This window comes from Mizuhopecten yessoensis, unplaced genomic scaffold (assembly GCF_002113885.1).
Source record: "Mizuhopecten yessoensis strain PY_sf001 unplaced genomic scaffold, ASM211388v2 scaffold3023, whole genome shotgun sequence".
Classification (NCBI taxonomy): domain Eukaryota; kingdom Metazoa; phylum Mollusca; class Bivalvia; order Pectinida; family Pectinidae; genus Mizuhopecten; species Mizuhopecten yessoensis.
Window position 1 is genome coordinate 215,204 of NW_018404837.1, and position 8,326 is coordinate 223,529.

Here is an 8,326-nt window from a genome sequence, read left to right on the forward strand (position 1 = left end):
ATTACAAGATCTGACAATATACACTGTGTTGTTGTATTACAGGATCTGACAATATCCACTGTGTTGTTGTATTACAGGATCTGACAATATCCACTGTGTCGTTGCATTACAAGATCTGACAATATACACTGTGTTGTTGTATTACAGGATATGTCTTCATTGAGAGATAGTCAGTCGTTATGACCACAAAACATTTTCTTCGCGGTGACCCGTACCAGTTTCGAAAACATGGTGTTGATTGCATGGATGTAGAAAAATCAATACATCTTACTAAATTCACTGCAGTGACGGACCCAGGGTGTTGCCCTAGTTGCCCGGGCAACACCCTTTTTCTGTCTTTGTCCAAAAATAATCTGGACCAAGGTTTTTGAAGATTTTCCTCTATTTCATTTGGAATTTCCTTCTAATATCAACCATTCTTTGAACTATGATTTCCTATGGCTCCCCTTTGCCATCAGTTTAAATATCTATATATATGCCTAAGGATGTTGCCCAAACAAGGAGTCCAAAACGTATACTCTAAATAATAGGGGATTCATCCTCTATTGTATATATATTAGTAGGGTATCCAGTCAGGTCAGTGGTCAGGGCTCACCGAACTGACTCTACCTATTTACTTTATTGTTCTAATGTCACGGTTTGATGATCACCCTATCAGTTGAGAGAGGACTTCACCATCTGTTGGAATTAGGTATATATGTAAAGTATTATTTCAAAGGTAGAATCCATTTCATGATAGATAAACCTGTATTTTCACCTGTGGTTTCATGTACTCATGATCACAAGGAGTGATTTTTTATACCAATTAAAAAATATATAAGCACCCTCCTTAGCATCACTTTAGCAGGTGAATATCCTTTGCATTAGGTGTTGCCCTTCTACATATGTATGCGTACAAATTCACAATATAAGACAAACAGTTAAATCATAACTCACATTTATGACAAAATAAATCAATATTTAATTGCCAAAATGCTCGTCTAAACAACATGCACATGACACAATCATCAACATTTTAATAAAAAAAACTAAATTTTTACTAAAAATGTTTACAGAATTTGTTAACACTCGTTCCGCTCGGCCATCATAAAATATAAATACTCTACGTTATAAAATATAACCTGGAATAATACCGCAAACTCAGAAAACTATTCTACGCCTCACTCGATCTGTTTGACAAAGGAAATAATGTCCGATAAATTCTTGCTTTCTACGCTCGGCAGTGCTTGAAAGAATTAAGTATTACATCCTCAGAAAAAATAATTCCTCGCCCCTCTATTGATTATAGATATTTGGTAAAATAAAGCTTGGGGTTTACAGGAGACAATATGGGTAAAGTTTTTTTTTAAATATGTACACAACTCTCATAATTGAGTGAACATCGAAAAAAAGTCATATATTTGTTTTTTTAAATGAAAAAAAGGGTCTGAAGCATTATGCTTATCTTCTTTGTTAGATATCCTATTTTGTATTAATTAAGAGTATTTTTTTCGATATCTTTCAAAATGAATTGCTTAAGCTGCGCTACATTTATGCATTTCATTTCAAAATATTTCATTATATCCATCAGATTTAATGGAAATTGGGGAACAGGCAAAGACTATACAAGCCCACTCCCTGGAGGTACATCTCAAACAATAGCACATAATGAACTATGAATGTTTACAAATATGATGAGAATATAAGAATTAGATCAGTATCAATGAAGATAGGAGACACCATACATACATGCATACATACATACGTACATACATACATACATACATACATACATACATACATACATACATACATACATACATACATACATACATACATACATACATACATACATACATACATACATACATACATACATACATACATACATACATACATACATACATACATACATACATACATACATACATACATACATACATACATACATACATACATACATACATACATACATACATACATACATACATACATACATACATACATACATACATACATACATACATACATACATACATACATACATACATACATACATACATACATACATACATACATACATACATACATACATACATACATACATACATACATACATACATACATACATACATACATACATACATACATACATACATACATACATACATACATACATACATACATACATACATACATACATACATACATACATACATACATACATACATACATACATACATACATACATACATACATACATACATACATACATACATACATACATACATACATACATACATACATACATACATACATACATACATACATACATACATACATACATACATACATACATACATACATACATACATACATACATACATACATACATACATACATACATACATACATACATACATACATACATACATACATACATACATACATACATACATACATACATACATACATACATACATACATACATACATACATACATACATACATACATACATACATACATACATACATACATACATACATACATACATACATACATACATACATACATACATACATACATACATACATACATACATACATACATACATACATACATACATACATACATACATACATACATACATACATACATACATACATACATACATACATACATACATACATACATACATACATACATACATACATACATACATACATACATACATACATACATACATACATACATACATACATACATACATACATACATACATACATACATACATACATACATACATACATACATACATACATACATACATACATACATACATACATACATACATACATACATACATACATACATACATACATACATACATACATACATACATACATACATACATACATACATACATACATACATACATACATACATACATACATACATACATACATACATACATACATACATACATACATACATACATACATACATACATACATACATACATACATACATACATACATACATACATACATACATACATACATACATACATACATACATACATACATACATACATACATACATACATACATACATACATACATACATACATACATACATACATACATACATACATACATACATACATACATACATACATACATACATACATACATACATACATACATACATACATACATACATACATACATACATACATACATACATACATACATACATACATACATACATACATACATACATACATACATACATACATACATACATACATACATACATACATACATACATACATACATACATACATACATACATACATACATACATACATACATACATACATACATACATACATACATACATACATACATACATACATACATACATACATACATACATACATACATACATACATACATACATACATACATACATACATACATACATACATACATACATACATACATACATACATACATACATACATACATACATACATACATACATACATACATACATACATACATACATACATACATACATACATACATACATACATACATACATACATACATACATACATACATACATACATACATACATACATACATACATACATACATACATAACATACATGCATATGTTGGTTGATTCTATATATCTATAAACACAAACACGAATAGCAGAATTAAGATCTTCACTAAGGAAACTACTTCCTTTAGTCAGTTTATTAACATTAAACAGTAAATGTTCATAAAGGTTTACGTCCAAGTTTAAGTGTAAATTTAAATTGGTGTCAAGCTGCAAATGAGACAGAAATATTATCATATTTTGTCTTTGAGTCATGTTTTTGGGGCAATGCAGAAAGAAGTGACTCACATCTTCATTATTGTAACCACATATACATGACGGATTATCATTCAGATGGTCTCTAAAGAGATCAGAGTTCAATTGACTTGCACGATTTCGAAGTTGACGCAATATTATGTTAAAAGATCTAGTCTCTTCATATTAAAAAAACCTTAGTAAATATATCTTCATTATTTTAGGGTATGGCAAGATGAACAAGTTATTTTTTGAGTTCACTAATAGATCTCAAACTATAATAATTACATTCAGGTCTGTTCCAGCAAGACATTATGCTAGGAAAGAAACTATTAAAATATGTATTAAATCTACAAATTGGTTGATCAAATATACGTTGATGTCGGACATGATGGGTCATAGCTTCGTTTCCGAATTTGTAAGGTTCAACAATTTCAAAAAGATAAGTTGGACTAACATGGTTAATTTTTTTAAATACACTATATGCTGATGATCCTTTCGACGTTTCTTAAGAGTGTCCCATCTCATTTCATTATAGATGAGTTCATGACTATTCAAGCATTATCTAGCTGGATAGAGCCAAGAAAATCTGATTTAGTTTGATTAAAATTATTCCATACAGCTCTAGCATACTCAAGATTTGGAAAAATATATGAATTGTATATCATTTCTAGAGATTTCCTATCAAGTTTGTGTTTGAGTGACCTACATATATGCATCTTGTTACATGTATTATTATATATGAAATTGATGTGATCAGACCACAAACCATGGCTGTTAAAAAAACTAACAAGATGTTTATGCTTTTTTACATTTACCACAGAATTGTTAAGAAATGTGAGATCAGGATGCATTTCATCTGCATTTAATTTATTTGATATAAGAAGAGCTTCTGTTTTACTAAGATTAAATGATATACCCCATCAATGAGCCCAGATAGATATTCTATGGAGATCATTGTTTAAAGTTTCGGCATCAGCATTATTGTTATCATTTTCTATAAGTACAAATAGTAAGGTATCATCTGCAAAAATATTAACATTTGACTCGATTTCATTTTTAAGTCATTTATATATAAAATAAATAAATATGACCCGAGGACCGAGCCCTGTGTTGTACACAAGTCCATCAGGCCAGACCCTATCAAAGGCTTTACTAATATCACAAAACACAATTCTTGCCTCTTTTCTTCTATCGAGTTGCTTGAGAATTGAATCATATATTGCTAATAGGTGATAAACTGTAGAATCTTTGGGGAGCAATCCAGATTGGTTCTAAGAAATTATATGATTTCTTGAAAGATAATTTAACAAATATTTGAACATAATTCTTTCAAGCATTTTACTCAACAGAGGAGTAATAGAAATAGGTCTGTAGTTTGATGGGTCACTTTTCTCACCTTTGCCTTTGTATACAGCTGTGACATTAGCATTTTTCCAGACTTTGGGTAATTGACCGGATTCCACTTATTTATTAAAAAGAATATGTAATGGCTTTACAAGAGATTAAGATACGCCTTTGATAAACCTAGGGTGAATCGCATCAGGACTTGCAGGCTTTTTTGGATTAATGAGTTGAAGTTGGTCATAAACATCTTGCTCAGTAATATTGATATTAGATAGTTGATGAGGGAAAGGAGGAGGATTTGGAGGAATGTCTTCAATAGTTTTATCTGATGTAGAAATAGATGTGAAAAAACAGTTTATTGATTCCGCCTTATCTACAGGAGGCACTTTCAATTCACCATTAATTTCCAAAGGATAATCAGTATCATTTTTCATTTTAGAGGTAAGAACAGATTTGGCAATTCTCCACCATTTACCGGGAGGGATATTTTTGTCAATAAGAGAATTTTATGCTGCATAAAATATAACTCATATGGGACTAATGCATTGTGAGTTTATTTAATAACAAGTTAGATGTGTAAAACATTACCTACAAAACACTGCGAAAAGGATAGTTCAGGGTAACTTGTAAGGAATATTTGTGAAGATTATTATTAAAGTTTTCAATCTGGTTTTGTAAGAGTTGAGTTCTATTTTTGTGAATATTTCCAGCGTGATTTACACCGCTGCTGTAACACAGTGCCAATCGAATTAATCATTCGTTTGAGGCTACTGATAATGACGTCAAACTGTTCTTTCTTTCCTTTTACTCGTGTTTTATTTTTATTTTTCGAAGTCGATATATTTTTGCGGAAACAAAACCCGAGAAAAAACGATTGTCATGCTTTAGGAACATTCGGGATAACATTTTACGGTGGTATTGTTGTAAATAACCTCCCTTACCCTATTCATACTGTAACAGGAAAGAGAATAGTGGGCATCCACCGGGGATCATACCCACGATCACCAGGTTCCTAGTCGGACGCTCTACCACTGAGCTAAAAGGAAATTCCCTCTAACTAGAAATTAGAAGGCGACCATAATCCTATGTACAATTGAAACCTGCCACGACACATACTATACAACCTACCACAGTTACTAAAGAAAATAACGTAGGCACCATAACGTCAACGTACAAGGTAAAGTCAGAATTCAATGGTAATGCGACGGGACAAGAAAAGGAACATCACACTAACATTACGTTTTGTTACGATACTAGACGTATTTTAAAGCAATAAAGGGGGGGGGGGGGCATCTTCATGAATAAGCAGGTTTAAACTTTGAAAGACTGTCAAAGCAAACACTATCACTCATATGAAAACAAATAAACATGCGCTCATAAATTGATTTATTTTCAATGAATTCGACCTGCTGATTCATGAGAGCCATTAACACTTTCAATGCAATTGAAGATAGAAATAAACACTATTGTGAGATGAATAAACATAATCAAATTACGCAATAAAAAATCCACAAAAATACCGTTACTACCATTGTCATATCGGTAAAGTCATTCACTATGTAATAGAGCCAGTATTTATTGATTTAAGTGGGTCCCGATTTAGAAACAGTGGTATCTATGATAAGGAAATCTTTGTCTTCACACATAAACAAAATATGGATAACTATTTAGAAACATTTAATTACGTTCTGGATTTAAATACAATTTGATTCTTGTTGTCCGATCGGGCAAAAAGGCGTAATAATATCAATTAGGTATTTTCAGATGATATCAATTCAATGCCTAATGAAAAAAAATAGAAAGAAAATCATGTGTCCGTCATGTTATATAGAAAATCTATGCAACCTTTCCTCATTCTCATTACATGGCTTTTTTAATACAGGAACATCTAGCTTGCTCATGCATAATGATGATAATATAGAGCATAAGCCACTCTAGCTAAAGCGCTTTACAGTACATAGATATACAATTAATACAATTAGCATGTCACCTGGCTAATATCTATATATGTGTGTATATGCCGGTGTGTGTGCTGGAGATGTAATGTGATCTGTTTGTAGTGGATAGTGTCACATCACTTGAACGCTACAGCACAGATACACCGCAACATCAGTTGACTGTATAATGAAGCTATTTGCAGATGATACAAAAATATACTCAAGTATATCTACACCGCGGGATAGGTTAGAGCTACAAATTAACATCAACAAAGTGTGTGAAAGGACTGAGAGGTGGCTCATGAAATTGATTTTAGAGAAATGCAAACATTTGGAAATTGTTTAATACGTTCAGCAATATAGCCAGTACAACTTCACAAACGAAGGAGTGACAACCATGATTGTACAAACAGACAAGGAGAGAGACCTCGGAGTGACATTCGACAAACAGCTCAAATTTAGCGAACATGTGTCTGCAGCCGTCTTCAAAGGAAACAGGATGTTAGGAATTATTTTTAGAACATTTACCTTTCTAAATCAATCAACATTCCTATTATTATACAAATCACTTGTCAGACCTCATATTGAGTACTGCTTCACAATATGGTCACCCCTCCTAAAGAAAGACATACAATCACTGGAAAACACACAACGACGGGCAACTAAAAGGTTAATTACACTGCAAGACTTACCTTACCCAGTCGACTAAAACGACAAGGATTGCCCACACGTGTACAAAATTCTGAGTGGTGTGGACGATGCAGACAAGTCTAAATTATTTACCGAATCCACCTAGCTATCCGGCAACTAGAGGTCACCAGCTAAAGCTCTTTAAGAAACAATGCCGCTTTAACACCACCAAGAACATTTTCAGCAATCGTGTAGTTACTAATTGGAACAATTTATCAGCTGAAGTGGTTAATGTCGAAAGTTTGAATAGTTTTAAAAATAGGTTAAACGTGCACTGGAAAGATCATGCACACAAATTGCATCCGTCCTTTTAATCTACGATGTGTAAATATTAATTAATACTATTGCGACAATTAGACTTCACTAGACGTCCAGATATGTGTAATGGTATATACAATGTATGCCATTCTTCGCGCACTCCGGATCCATCATCAACCAACCAATTAACGAAATGCAGATAAATAACAACATTACAAGCCACAGGCTTTCCATTGATGTCTTACCTATG